At 49.3% G+C, this 14,235-nt stretch overlaps 1 protein-coding gene across 1 annotated transcript in view; it reads right to left on the bottom strand.

Moving 5' to 3' along the window:
* Positions 1-14,235, bottom strand: part of LOC311376281 (E3 ubiquitin/ISG15 ligase TRIM25-like) — a 116,036-nt gene that overhangs the window by 81,767 nt on the left and 20,034 nt on the right. The window lies entirely within an intron of this gene.

The following is a 14,235-nucleotide window of genomic DNA, read 5'->3' on the forward strand; positions in this document are numbered from 1 at the left end:
AAATAATGTTACATAAGTGCCTTAAGAATAATAAGAATATAATAATAATAGTAATAATGTTGTTCTGATATTATTCTGGGACCTCCTCCCTGGGTTTTGGTTAGGGGGAGGGGCCGGTGCCTCAGTGTCTCTGTCAGTTGTAGAAAGAAACCACAGACAGACGGCCGGACACACACTCTGTCTCTCTCTCTCCGTCTCTGTCTGTCTGTCTGTCTCTTTCTCTCCCCGTCTCTCTCTCTCTCTCTCTCTCCCCACTCTCTCTCTTTCTCTGCGTCTCTCTCTCTCCCCCCGTCTCTCTCTCTCCCCCCCGTCTCCCTCTCTCCCCCCCAGTCTCCCTCCGTCTCCCTCTCCCCCCTCCATCTCCCTCCTTTTCCTTTTGACCTTTGAATGGACATCTCGACTAACGCCGTCCTCTTTAATTGACCGACCAACCACAGAGCCAGCGGCGCCCTCTGGCGGCCAAACTGAACAGTACAGCCTCAGTCCTAAGGGCTCAGAATGCTACTGATCTGATTCTTACTGAGACCAGGTTGATGGTGTCAGGTTACAGATTCCAACAAGCCTTCATAGTTAGGTATTTTAGAAAATCCTGAGTCTAGTTTATATATAAACTTCAGTTTTTCTAAAATACAGATACAGGTTCCAGTAGAGCCAATCTGATACTTTAGTGAGACGTCAACAGGCTGGCCACTGATTGGCCAGAGAGTGACGCTACTGGATGATGATGATGAGCGTGACGTCCGAGCCTGACACCCGACCCCCGGCATCGTTTAAACACTAGCCTCAGTGTTCAGCCAACAATAGTGATTGATTATTGAACAGGATCAGACTCCGATAAATGACGCGGAGCGTCCTCGTGACCTCATGACCGTACGTCACTCCTGTCTCCATAGCGACCGGCCCTGAGTCCAGATACGGTACCTCTGTGGAGGAGAGGTCTGAGAGAGGAGGTCCCCCTGCTGGAGGAGGAGGTTACCGTGGAGACGGAGCGCTGAGTCAGAGGAGGTTACCGTGGAAACGGAGCGCTGAGTCAGAGGAGGTTACCGTGGAGACGGAGTGCTGAGTCAGAGGAGGTTACCGTGGAGACGGGGAGCTGAGTCAGAGGAGGTTACCGTGGAGACGAAGCACTGAGTCACAGGAGGTTACCGTGGAGACGGGGAGCTGAGTCAGAGGAGGTTACCGTGGAGACGGGGCGCTGAGTCAGAGGAGGTTACCGTGGAGACGGGGAGCTGAGTCAGAGGAGGTTACCGTGGAGACGGGGAGCTGAGTCAGAGGAGGTTACCGTGGAGACGGGGCGCTGAGTCAGAGGAGGTTACCGTGGAGACGGAGTGCTGAGTCAGAGGAGGTTACCGTGGAGACGGAGTGCTGAGTCAGAGGAGGTTAGGAGCCCTGAGTGGGGCTGGTGGGGCGCCCGACAGCACGTATCTGTCATGACTCGGAGCGGGAGTCAAGCGCAGAATCAGAATGACTTTTGGAGTGATTGAAATGTATTCACAGAACAGTCCAGCAGGCAGAGCAGAGTCCAGGTACAGGCAGACAGGTACAGGCAGACAGGTACAGACAGGTACAGGCAGACAGGTACAGACAGGTACAGGCAGACAGGTACAGGCAGACAGGTACAGACAGGTACAGGCAGACAGGTACAGACAGGTACAGGCAGACAGGTACAGGCAGACAGGTACAGGCAGACAGGTACAGACAGGTACAGGCAGACAGGTACAGGCAGACAGGTACAGACAGGTACAGGCAGACAGGTACAGGCAGACAGGTACAGACAGGTACAGGCAGACAGGTACAGGCAGACAGGTACAGGCAGACAGGTACAGGCAGACAGGTACAGGCAGACAGGTACAGACAGGTACAGGCAGACTGGTACAGGCAGACAGGTACAGACAGGTACAGACAGGTACAGGCAGACAGGTACAGGCAGACAGGTACAGGCAGACAGGTACAGACAGGTACAGGCAGACAGGTACAGGCAGACAGGTACAGGCAGACAGGTACAGACAGGTACAGGCAGACAGGTACAGGCAGACAGGTACAGGCAGACGATCCAAAGACGACAGGCCAAAGCCTTTGTCAACAACAGGCGGGGTCCAGAAGCGGTGAAAAGGTTCACCTTCTAACCGTCTTCAGTAAGAGCTTCCAGCTGGTGGCGCTCGCGCGGCGGTCAGGTGACGCACAACGCTGTGACCATGTGACCAGGTCCACTGAAAAGGCCGGCTTTAAATCCTCAAACCAACGACGCCCCGAACGACAAACAAGGTGAACGGAGAAAAACGGCGGGAAAAAAGAACAAAGGGCAGGAATCAGCCCAAAAAAGGAGATGGGCGTGACCCCCCCCCCCCCCCAACACGGCGGAAACAAAACAGAGTCCAGAACCGCCCCCCCTCCCACAGGTGGGGGGGGGGGGGGGGACAAAAGCAGCCGTCCCAGCGGTGTAGGCGTGAGGGCGGGGCCGTCACGCGTCGCCGCGGCGAGTTGCGTTCATGTCAAAGACGTGTTTTCGACCGGGGGGGGGGGGGGGGGGGGCGTCGGCAGCCGAGAGTAGCGAGGGGGGGGGGGGGGGGGGTCGACCGGTGGACCCGGGAGGAGGCGGAGTCAGCGGAGAAGGACAAGGAGACGACGGCGACGTGGAGCCACGGAGCGCTGTGTGTGTGTGTGGTCCACCTGTCTGCAGGCGGTGCAGTGGCCTGGTGTGTGGGTCACCTGGCCGGCTGTCTGCAGGCGGTGCAGTGGCCTGGTGTGTGGGTCACCTGGCCGGCTGGGTTCATTCAGTGCCAGGACATCCAAACATACAGTAAGCGGCGGGGCCGCCGTTAGCTCAGGAGGTAGAGCGCGTCGGCTGGTAACCGACGGCTGGTAACCGGGCTGGTAACCGACGGCTGGTAACCGACGGCTGGTAACCGGGCTGGTAACCGACGGCTGGTAACCGGGCTGGTAACCGACGGCTGGTAACCGGGCTGGTAACCAGGCTGGTAACCGGGCTGGTAACCAGGCTGGTAACCGACGGCTGGTAACCGGGCTGGTAACCGACGGCTGGTAACCGGGCTGGTAACCGACGGCTGGTAACCGGGCTGGTAACCAGGCTGGTAACCGGGCTGGTAACCAGGCTGGTAACCGGGCTGGTAACCGACGACTGGTAACCGACGGCTGGTAACCGGGCTGGTAACCGGGCTGGTAACCGACGGCTGGTAACCGGGCTGGTAACCGACGGCTGGTAACCGACGGCTGGTAACCGGGCTGGTAACCGACGGCTGGTAACCGACGGCTGGTAACCGGGCTGGTAACCAGGTTAAGGTGAATCGCTCCCGACCCGCCGGCTGTCGCTCTGAGTGGTCGACACGTGTGTGTGTGTGTGTGTGTGTGTGTGTACATGTGTGTGTACATGTGTGTGTGTGTGTGTGTGTACACGTGTGTGTGTGTGTGTGTGTGCGCATGTTTGTGTGTGTGTGCGCATGTTTGTGTGTTTATGTGTGTGTTTGTCTGTGTGTGTGTGCGTGCGCTTGTGTGTGTGTGTGCGCGTGTGTGTGTGTGTGTGCGTGCGTGTGTGTGTTTGTCTGTGTGTGTGAGTGTGTGTGTGCGTGCGTGTTTGTCTGTGTGTGTGAGTGTGTGTGTGCGTGCGTGTACGTGTTTGTCTGTGTGTGTGAGTTTGTGTGCGTGTGCGTGTTTGTCTGTGTGTGTGTGTGCGTGAGCGGGTGAATGTCAGTCAACGCTGTAGAGCATGTGTGTATATAAATGAGGTCCATTTACAATAAGTAGGAGGGGTGTAAGGGGGGGGGGGGGGGGGGCTATGCAGAGTCCAGATGAACTCTGAAGAAAACAAACGTCACTACGAGTCTTTACTTGTCGTTGAAGTGCCAGAGACGTCTGAGAACACAACGCAGGTGTTTAGGAACACAATATCATCCGGAGGGGCGCATTAATTACACGTGTTAATGACATACCTCTCTAAACGATTCAGTGAGGCTTTTAGTACATTTGAGTAAGAAGCAGTATAGTATAGATCTCAAAGTAACGTGACGGGCGTGGCGTGACGTTTTGAATGCATGAAATAAATGGAATCGATTCAACGTCAACAACCGTCCACGATGAGTCAGGTACACACGTCCTAATAAGGTCACGGGCGGAGGAGCACGTCCTGCTCTCGGACCGCTGCGTCCCGGTGTGCGTGTGCGCGGACCCCCCGCCGCCGCCCGCCGCCGACACGGCCGCCCGATTGGCTGAGGGCCGGGGACTCTTGGGTTTCAGTTTTCCTCCACATCCTCACGTCACAAAAACTCAGCGTCCGTCTCCCGCGTCGGAGAAGATCGACGTCGTTTCCGACCGTCGATACGAGAGTAAAAACAAACGACACTCGCGAGGTCGGAGACCGTACGCACGGCGTGGCCCCGCGGCGTTAGCCCCCCCGGTGGCTAACGTCTGGGCTAACGCTTTACCGTGGAGAACGTCAACACCGTTGGCCGTTTTAACGGGACCAGACGCCCCGCGGGGGGGGGGTCGGGTCCGCTTTGTGTACGTCTTTAAAAAGAGGATCAGATCAACGAGAGGGAGAGTCGGATGGGGCGGGGTTTCCATAGTGTTTATTTATTATCAGATAGTCCACGGCCAAATCAAGAAGCTGTGGTGGTTACAATAGAGACACACACACACTAGGGCTGTCCAAATTGCTCAAAAATGACGTTTGAATATTCCCTAAAAAAAACAACACATATATTCAAACTATTTGAATATCTGTTTGCGCGTTATGTCAAAGACGTGCATTACGTCAATAACAGGACAAACTAATACGACGAGACATAACTACTTGTATAGGTCGTTTATTTAAGTTGAAACATATTTGACAACATATTACCTACACAAACATAAGTAAATAAACTAATGGCCAAGACCGCAGACCTCTCTCTCTCTCTCTCTCTCCGACCCTCTTGACTCTAGTCTGTTGTCTTGCAGTGTTCTGGTCGCCCACTCACAAAGCAGACAGCCATCTCTCTCTCTCTCTCTCTCTCTCTCTCTCTCTCTCTCTCTCTCTCTCTCTCTCTCTCTCTCTCTCTCTCTCTCTCTCTCTCTCTCTCTCTCTCTCTCTCTCTCTCTCTCTCTCTCTCTCTCTCTCTCTCTCTCTCTCTCTCTCTCTCTCTCTCTCGTGTTCTGGTCGCCCACTCACAGAGCAGACAGCCGTACCGCGGCGGCCGCGGGTGTGTGTGTGTTTACACATTTGAATATTAACTTTCACCTTTGAATGTCTTGTTTTTAAAAACGATTCGAATATATATTCGAATTTAGAACATTCTTTGACAGCCCTATTGGCTTTAGAAACTGGATAGATAACCATATCTACATCATCATAAATATAAATAACTCTTACGGGAGTTTTAAGGATTATAGCCTTTACATTAAAGGTCCCATGGCATGAAAAAGAAAAAGTGACTTCATGAGGTTTTCTGACGTTAATATGAGTTCCCCTCGCCTGCCTAGGGTCCCCCAGTGGCTAGAAATGGCGTTAGGTGTAAAACGAGCACCAGGTATCCTGCTCCACCTCTGAAGAAAATGAAAGCTCAGACGGGCCGGTCTGGAATCTGCCCCGTATGACGTCATAAGGGGCCAGGTTACCTCCCCTTTCTCTGCTCGGCCCGCCCACAGAATTCGGCCCCGCCAATGAGACAATGAGCTACGACCGTAGCGAGCGTCACATGTGTGTGTGTGTGTGTGTGTGTGGATACACACACTGTAACGCAAGTGTTGTACACTCCTTTGTTATTTGGATAACCGTTCTGCTGTTGGTGTTTTGCCGCATAACACACAACACAATAACGCAAGCTTGCGTAAAGCTCCCATTCAGTGGAAAGACTCTTTCTCTGAGGTCTCTGGCACTTCCACAACAAGACTCGTAGTGGGGGTTATCTCGGCCAGAGACGTCAGAGAACCCCACAAAGTCCTTCATATCATCCGGAGGCATACACAGCTTTTGTCCGTGATAATATATATTATATCTATATATAATACCATATCATTTAGACACAGAGCTCCAGGACTCCCGCCGGAGAACCCGGAGTGTTCTAGAAGATTTACAGAACACAGACCAAAGAGCTGTGTGTGCCTCTGGGTGACGTTATGAACCCGGGCCGTTGCAATAGGTCCGCTGTAAACACTAGCGCTGTACCGTGGCCGCTAGCTGCTCAGGGCCACGCCCCCAGCCTCCACCTTGACCCGCCTCTCTCCTCCTCATCAGCGTCTAAAGCTACAGACTAGGCCTGGGTGATATGGCCGAAAGACATATCACGATATAACGATATAACTTGATCATATTGATCGATGACGATGACTATTGAACATTTTAATGACCTGAAAAGACTAGGAGTTACTGTTGGCAGAGCAGCCATACAGCGGCTACTGCTGTAAAAACCCACTTAGTCGGCACCGAACGCGGAGGAGAAGGAAGGAGGACGAGAGACGCTCAGTTTGCCTCACATGGCACTCAGCACAGCAACTGCTCTCAGCTGCGTGCAGGAGGGCTCTTTTATTCAACCACGCCCACCTGACAGGTGGCTTCACCTTCACAATCAAATCATAATCACATCAATGTTCTGACAAATAAACATAAATCAATAAACAATAAACAATCAATAAGTGAGAATAATTGAGAGCACCACTCAACACCCCCACTTGCTCTCACATTACAAAAAAAAAACATTTCATTTACATTCAGTCAGAAAACATCAATACAGTCTATTTTCTTTCAGTTATACCCAAACATAAATTCAGCAAATCTTGCTAACTTAAATTTTGTTGCAGGCTTGGTCATGTAACAACTTATTCCAATTCCTGCCCGATTGTTTGAGCCCATACAATGACCTCTCTAGTTTGCAGACTAACTTCTTGTCTGTGTGAGATCTCACCTCGTACCCTTCTGGCTGTTCCATGTAGATCTCACAGTCTATGGGTGCATTTAAGTAGGCAGTTTTCACATCCATCTGGTGTAAGATCAAATTTTCTTGTGCTGCTTTCTGCACCAAAACTCTAACACTAGTCATGTTAGCTGTAGGAGAAAATGTCTTCTCATAATCCACACCCATCTTTTGACTGTACCCTTTAGCAACATATCGGGCCTTGTATTTCTCAGATCCATCAACATCAGTTTTAATAGCATACACCCATCTACCCCCCACTGCTTTCTTACCCTCAGGCAAATTGGTCAGTGTAAATGTGTTGTTCTCTTTAAGTGAATGCATTTCCTCATCCATGGCTTTCACCCACTCTTTTGATTTGTCTGAGGTTACAGCTTCTGTAAACGACACAGGTAGGTTACATATCACACGGTAACAATAATCAATGTTACTCTGGGCTAGATCAGTGTATCTGTCTGGCCTCCTTCTCTCTCTGGAAGGATAACGGCTTGACTCAGGTTCACACTTGACTTCAACTCTTTGTGGTTGGTGATGGCTGACTTCAGCTTTCTGTTCTATCACATGATCTGGACTTCTAGATCTAGGTTTTATGAAGTCATCATCTTCAGGTGTAAAATGAGTCTGTGTCTGTTGCTCTACACCAGATTTAGTCACAAACTTTACCAACCTGTGCTTCTGCACTTTCTTACTGACAGGTAAGTAGACCATGTATGCAGGACTGTTTTTATCATACCCAATGAAAACACATTTTTCAGACCTTGGATCAAGTTTTCTTTTGTCTCGGTTATAAGCAAAACACTCTGACCCGAACCTCTGCATTCTAGACAAATTGGGTCGTCTTCCTGTCAACATCTGGACTGGTGTCTGCCCTGTGCGTCTGTTGAAACACCTATTCCTGACCACAGCAGCAGTTTGGACTGCATTGTTTCGGCAGACCACTTTCAATTAGCATGCACCTTGCCATGTCAAAAAGTGTGCGCCAGTTGCGCTCAGCAGTACCATTTTGGTGAGGAGAGTAAGGTGCTGATGTCTGATGTTTGATCACATTTTTAATAAGCAATGTCTGGTAATCTTTACCTGTAAATTCTGTACCATTATCAGATCTGAAACATTTCACTTTGCCGTATGGGGCAGTATCGGCCAAAAACTTCTCTGTAGCTAGAACAGTGTCACTTTTGTTCTTCAAGAAATACACAAACACAGTACTGGAAAAATCATCAGTGAATGAAAGTGCATATCTGTAACCATCTCTAGACTCTGGGTGAATTGGCCCTGCCAAGTCTGTGTGTACTAGTTCTAGAGGGGTCTTAGCTCTTACATCAGGGTCTCTGTTTCTAGTTTGGAAAAACGTCCCTTGAGTGCACACTTCACAATGTGGAGGTTTCTGTGTGGAACCCTTGATTTTCATACCATCCACAACATCTTGTAACTTCTGAATGTCATTATAATTACAGTGCCCCAAAATTTCATGCCAGGTCTGCATATCATGACACCCCTTGCATTGATCATCATCACCTTCATCATCATCATTGTTCAATGTGTGCAAATAATAAAGTCTATCGTGTACGTGTATGTGAAATTTGGTACCGTCTCTGTGGATCAGAACGTCCTTCCCCTTCTTGAAGACCACGGTGGCTCCATTTGCAGTAGCTGCTTTCACAGACAGAATGTCTTGTGGATAGGATGGGATGTACAGCGCCTGCCTCAGTGTTGTGTTCAGGTGTCTTCCTTTACTGTCGATCAGACAGACTTCTGCATCACCTCGGCGCTCTGCGACGCCCTTGCACCGCGTGCCGTCCGCCAGCTCCACGCAGTGTGACTTGGCCTGGAACCCGTCATCAAACCTCTTGAACTTCGCCAGGTCTGTGACGATGTGCGAGGTTGCCCCGCAGTCAACCATCAGGCCCCTCACGTCGACGTCTGCTGCTCCCTCGCTCACTCGGAAGAAGTACTCCTTGTCCTCCTGGTCCTCTGTCTCACCGGAGACCTTTCGTGCGTCGTCTCGGTCCCCACGCTGTTTCCGCCTGCAGGTCGTGTCCCGGTGTGTGGTGCTCTTGCAGTGGCTGCACCACAGTCTGCGCTGGCAGCATCTGGCCAGGTGTCCCCTCAGGCCGCATCTGAAGCACACCACTTCCGCGGTGTTGTGGATTTTGGTCCAGGAAAGGCCGCCGAGACAGGATCGCTTTTAACTCACTTTATTTGGTTAAGGTTATTGGTCTATTGTCTATCGTCTATGAAACAAAAGGAGAGGGATCGTAAATAACACGCGCGGAGCATCTCAGAGCTTAGCATGCAGGATACGCTGCTGAGAGATTCTGTCTTCCAAAGGCGGAGTCTGAGTTTATGTATCCCAGGTGTTCTTCTTTGGGTTTTCTCACTTCCTGTGTGTGTCCGTTGCTGCCCCTAGTGTAAATGTTTTATAACTTTGTCAAATGTGTTCAGTGCTGCCCTCAGGCGATTAGGAGGGGAAATTACCTCTAAACTATGCTTGGTGCTACTGGATATGGCTATGTGAGAGTATTACAGTAAAAATGTATCGCTAGGGAATATTACAATTAAAAAATGTCACAGCGGCGGTTCTCTCAGCTCCCCGGTCACCTGCTCCGGCGGGTCTCGCTCTCCGCTGCTGCACGTTCATCACGTTGTCATCTGCAGCCCGCATCTTCTCTGTGTCCTCGTAGCTTCGTAGCTTTGTTTTGAATTCAGAGAATTGCATCGTCTCATCTCGTTGTGTGACATGGATTGTAAATGGTTTAAAGGACTCCGGCAAACCTTTCAATACCATTGCAACCAATAGTCCGTCACTTATGCCGCTTTTCCACCGCCGGTACCTACTCGACTCGACTCGACTCGACTCGACTCGCCACGCCTTATTTGCGTTTCCACTGGCAAAAAAAGTACCCGGTACCTAGTACCGGGTACTTTTTTTTAGTACTACCTCCGTCGAGGTTCCATGCCAGCGGAGTAGGTACTTTTGTGTGACGTAAACAGGCTGCTGGTAACTGATTGGCCAGAGAGTGACGCCACTGGATGAGTCATGATGAGCGCGACGTCCGAACGTGAAACCCGACACCCGGCCGGCATCTTTAAAGACCACTAATATCTGCGGTCACTCCATAATAGCGATTGATTTTCTAAAATGGAAGGAGTGACCAAGAAGAACACGCCGTGGACCGTGGCCGAGGTGGAGACGCTTTTGTGTGTGGTCGGCGACGACCACATCCAGAAAGAACTGGATGGGTCGACGCGGAACGAGAAGGTGTACAAAGAGATCGCCCAGAAACTTTTGGAAAGCGGGTACCACCGCACATATCAGCAATGTAGGGAAAAACTTAAAAAATTAAAGTCAGACTACAAACAAATCAAGGACTCGAACGGCCGCAGTGGTGCGAATCGCCGCAATTGGAAGTGGTTTGACAAGATGGACGGCATCTACGGCCACCGACCGGCCATCAACGCCAGGGATGGTGGCATCGACTCAGCCACTTCCATTTTGGAGACTACTCTTGATGGTAAGTGTTTTGTGACTTTAGTCCGTAGTCTGCTCAAAAGCAACACTAAACACTAAACGTTACATATCCCATTGGTTAGAAAGTTTGAACAAACAGCCAGTAGCCTGTAGGAGCCTGTAGGCCTAGTGAGCTAGCTACTTCGTAGGAATAAACGTTAACTCTGGCTAACTTATTTTTTTTTTTACTGTTTCACATTGTACTAAAAGTCGTGTGTGTATACTTGTGTTCAAGAATCCACGTCCTTTAGTGACGAGGAGTCAACAACAGAAGATGCCCCACCAGCTGAACCCACTGTGGCACCAGACACAGCAGGAACATCCAGCACACGGCAGGGTGGTACCACAGGTAAGAAGTAATTTCACATCATGTAGCTTTAAGGTACACATGTATTTTCTCAGTGTTTTTTTTATTCTAACTTTGCTTTGCTTAACCAGGCAAGAGAAGAAGGAGTCAGCCGGATGATCTGGCGTGCATCCTGAAAATGATGCACGACGAAGATGTGAAACAGGAGGAGCTGACCCGGGCCATGCGGTTGGACCAATTCAACCGCATGATGGAGAGCTCGGAGAGGCATCGTCAAATGGATGCTGCACTGAGGAGGGAGGAGAATGCACATGCCGCTGCACTGAACCAGTCGTTCGTAGGCGTGCTGGGGCAGCTAGTGGAGGCTATGCGGGACCGGCGTATCTGAAGAAGAATTTGCACTGACTGCATTTTGCACCTTTTATGTTTGGATTTGCACTATTTTTATATTTGCACTATTTGTTGTTTCGATTTTGCACTTTTGATTTGTATACTTGTTTTAATAAATCATTTCTGTACTTGTGATTCATTTCATAATTTCCCGTTTCATCTTTCAGTACTGTTTGGAAAAGTCAAAATAGAAAACATCAGACATCAGATCTGGAAAAGTACAACTTTAATCTCTATCAAATACAAAATGAACATGTTCAAGGCAGAATATTTAATCATTCAACAATAAATGATGCATCAGGCCCTCTCGTACATCTCTGCCCTCCTCCTCAACACCCTGTGCCACTGTCTCTGCAGGCTCAGCTTCTCTTGCTGCAGGTACATCCCATTCCGTTTCGTACGTCTCTCCATGACTTTCACAAAGGTTGTGCAGAGCACAGCAAGTCATCACCATAGTTTTCACCAGTGAAATATCAGAGTCATTTCTCTTCATAAGGCAACGCCACCTTCCCTTCAGCCTGCCGAAAGCATTCTCTACAACCACCCGTGTTCTACTGAATTTTCGGTTGAACATTTGTTGATCAGCTGTGAGTCTTCCGGTGTCATGGAATGGTTTCAGGAGCCAGCTCTGCAAGGGATATGCAGAGTCTCCCAAGATGTAATAGCCAGAGGTCACCCCACCAATGTTTCTGTTGTGAGCTGGGAAGTGGCTCCCCCGGCTAGCTAACTCCCACAGGTTGGACAGTCTCAGAACCCTGGCATCATGCAAGCTCCCTGGCACCCCAGTAAACACATTCCAAAATATTCCCTTTCCATCAACAGCAGCTTGAAGTAGGATGGAGTGCCAGCCTTTGCGATTGAAATAGTCACAGTGATATTGCTGTGGTGCAATGATTGGAATATGAGAACCATCGATTGCACCAATACAGTTTGGGAGCCCCCATCTGTTCTCAATGTAGGCCGCCATTTCTCTGAACTTCTCCTCCGTTGGAAAACGGATTTGTTCCGGCACCAACAATGTCTCTGCTGCAGCACACATCTCCTGCACACACCGGCACACGGTGGTGATGCTGACTCCAAAAAGATGTCCAATAGATCTATACTCTGAGCCGGTAGCAAGCTTCCACACCGCAATAGCCACTCTCTTCTTCAGGGACACACACCCGCGGAAATTTGTGTCTTCCCGCTGCATTACTGGACGCAGTTTGTTGCACAGGAAGATGAACGTTTCTTCGGACATTCGGAAGTTCTCTAGCCACTGCTCGTTTGAGAAACCGGGAACAATAGAATCCCACCATTCGGAGGCTCGGTTGTATGCCCAGACCAACGGCGTGCGGCGACGTTGCGAAGCGAGTACAATCTGAAACAAACACAGCATACGTTTATGATTACTTTCTAGCAATTGCTTGCAATCATTACAACATTGTAGCCTATATTGGATTCAAATAGGTACGAGCTTGCTAGCAAGCTAGCGTTAGCGACCATTTGCTTACCTGAATACGACGTCTCTTGGCAGCGTCTCCTTTTGTCTTCGGCTTCACACTCTTGAATAAATTCCGAAATTCTCCGGTCCTCTTCGAGCATGTTTTTTCTCGACGTCTCCAGCCTTCTATCGCTCTCCTCTTTAGCTTGGTGTGTCACCACAATCCACAGACTTAACAGCAAGTACACCAACACCTCCAAGTCCTCCATTGTTGTTGTTGTTGTTTTGCCTAGCCCCAAGCGCCAGCCCGGTGTTTTTATGTGTCGCGTGGATAAGTACGTCACTGCAGTTTCGCGCATGCGTGCTATATGACGACCCGCCCACGTTGAAGAGGTACTTTCCTAAGACCCGCCCACGTTGAAGAGGTACCAGGTACTTTTTTTGCCAATGTAAACGCAACCAAACCGAGTTGAGTCGAGGCGAGTCGAGTCGAGTCGAGTAGGTACTGGCGGTGGAAAAGCGGCATTAGTGTGTGTAGCTCGGGTTGTGTTTGTAAGTGTCATTGTGGTATGAATCTTTGCTCTTCCAGAAATGCGGTTCATAACCCCTGACAGATCACAAGACCCACGCAGAACCGGGGGTTTACTCACAGTCGGGGACAAGGGGAACTTCAGGGAGGAGATTGCGACAGTAGCCCTCGGACTGAGAGTGTGAACCTCCTCAAAAATCTCTCACGGGGCGCAAGTGTGTGGTCGTGTAGCATAACCGCGTGAAGTTCCTCTAGTGGCCGCCAGATGGCGCCAGGGTACCGCTGGTACAGCCACAATAACTTAAAATAATAATAATAATAATACATTCGGTTTATATATTATATATTTTATGTAGTGCTCTTCCATGTACTCAAAGACGCTTTACGGAGTGAACAAAAAAAAGAATGATTAAATATAATCTAAATAATAAATAATACTAATTTAATAAGAACGTATATTAGTAGATAAGAAGTGATAAGAAGTTCTTCTAGTCGCCGCCAGACGGCGCCAGGGTACCGCTGGGTAGAGTACAGCCACAATAACTTAACACTTTAAATAAATAAAAATAATAATAATACATTCGGTTTATGTATGATATATTTTACGTAGCGCTTTACCATGTACCCAAAGACGCTCAAAGACGCTTTACAGAGTGAACACAAATAATAATAATTAATTAATAATAATCTGTGAGCCTTATTCATACATTAAACTAAATGTATATATATATATATATATATATAGGCTATAGGGGAGACTCCGGACTTCTTTACGCGCAACTTTGGAATCAATGCCAGCGGCGGAATGTCAAAATCAGTGCGTCAGAACCGCTACTCAATCAATGTCTTCTGTGAGGGAGAGAGAGAGAGAGAGAGAGAGAGGGAGGGAGAGAGGGAGGGGGAGGGAGAGAGAGAGAGAGGGAGGGGGAGGGAGGGAGAGAGGGAGGGGGAGGGAGAGAGAGAGAGAGAGAGAGAGAGAGAGAGAGAGAGAGAGGGAGGGGGAGGGAGAGAGAGAGAGGAGAGAGAGAGAGAGAGAGAGAGAGATAATAATAATAATAATAGTGTAATAATATATATATATATATTATTACACTATTATTACACTATTATTTAATTGACCTGTTGCTTGTTGATAACGCCTCCTAATCAGTCCCTCGTGGGTAAAAATGAATG

The sequence above is a fragment of the Micromesistius poutassou genome (assembly GCF_964030765.1).
Source record: "Micromesistius poutassou genome assembly, contig: SCAFFOLD_131, whole genome shotgun sequence".
Lineage (NCBI taxonomy): Eukaryota > Metazoa > Chordata > Actinopteri > Gadiformes > Gadidae > Micromesistius > Micromesistius poutassou.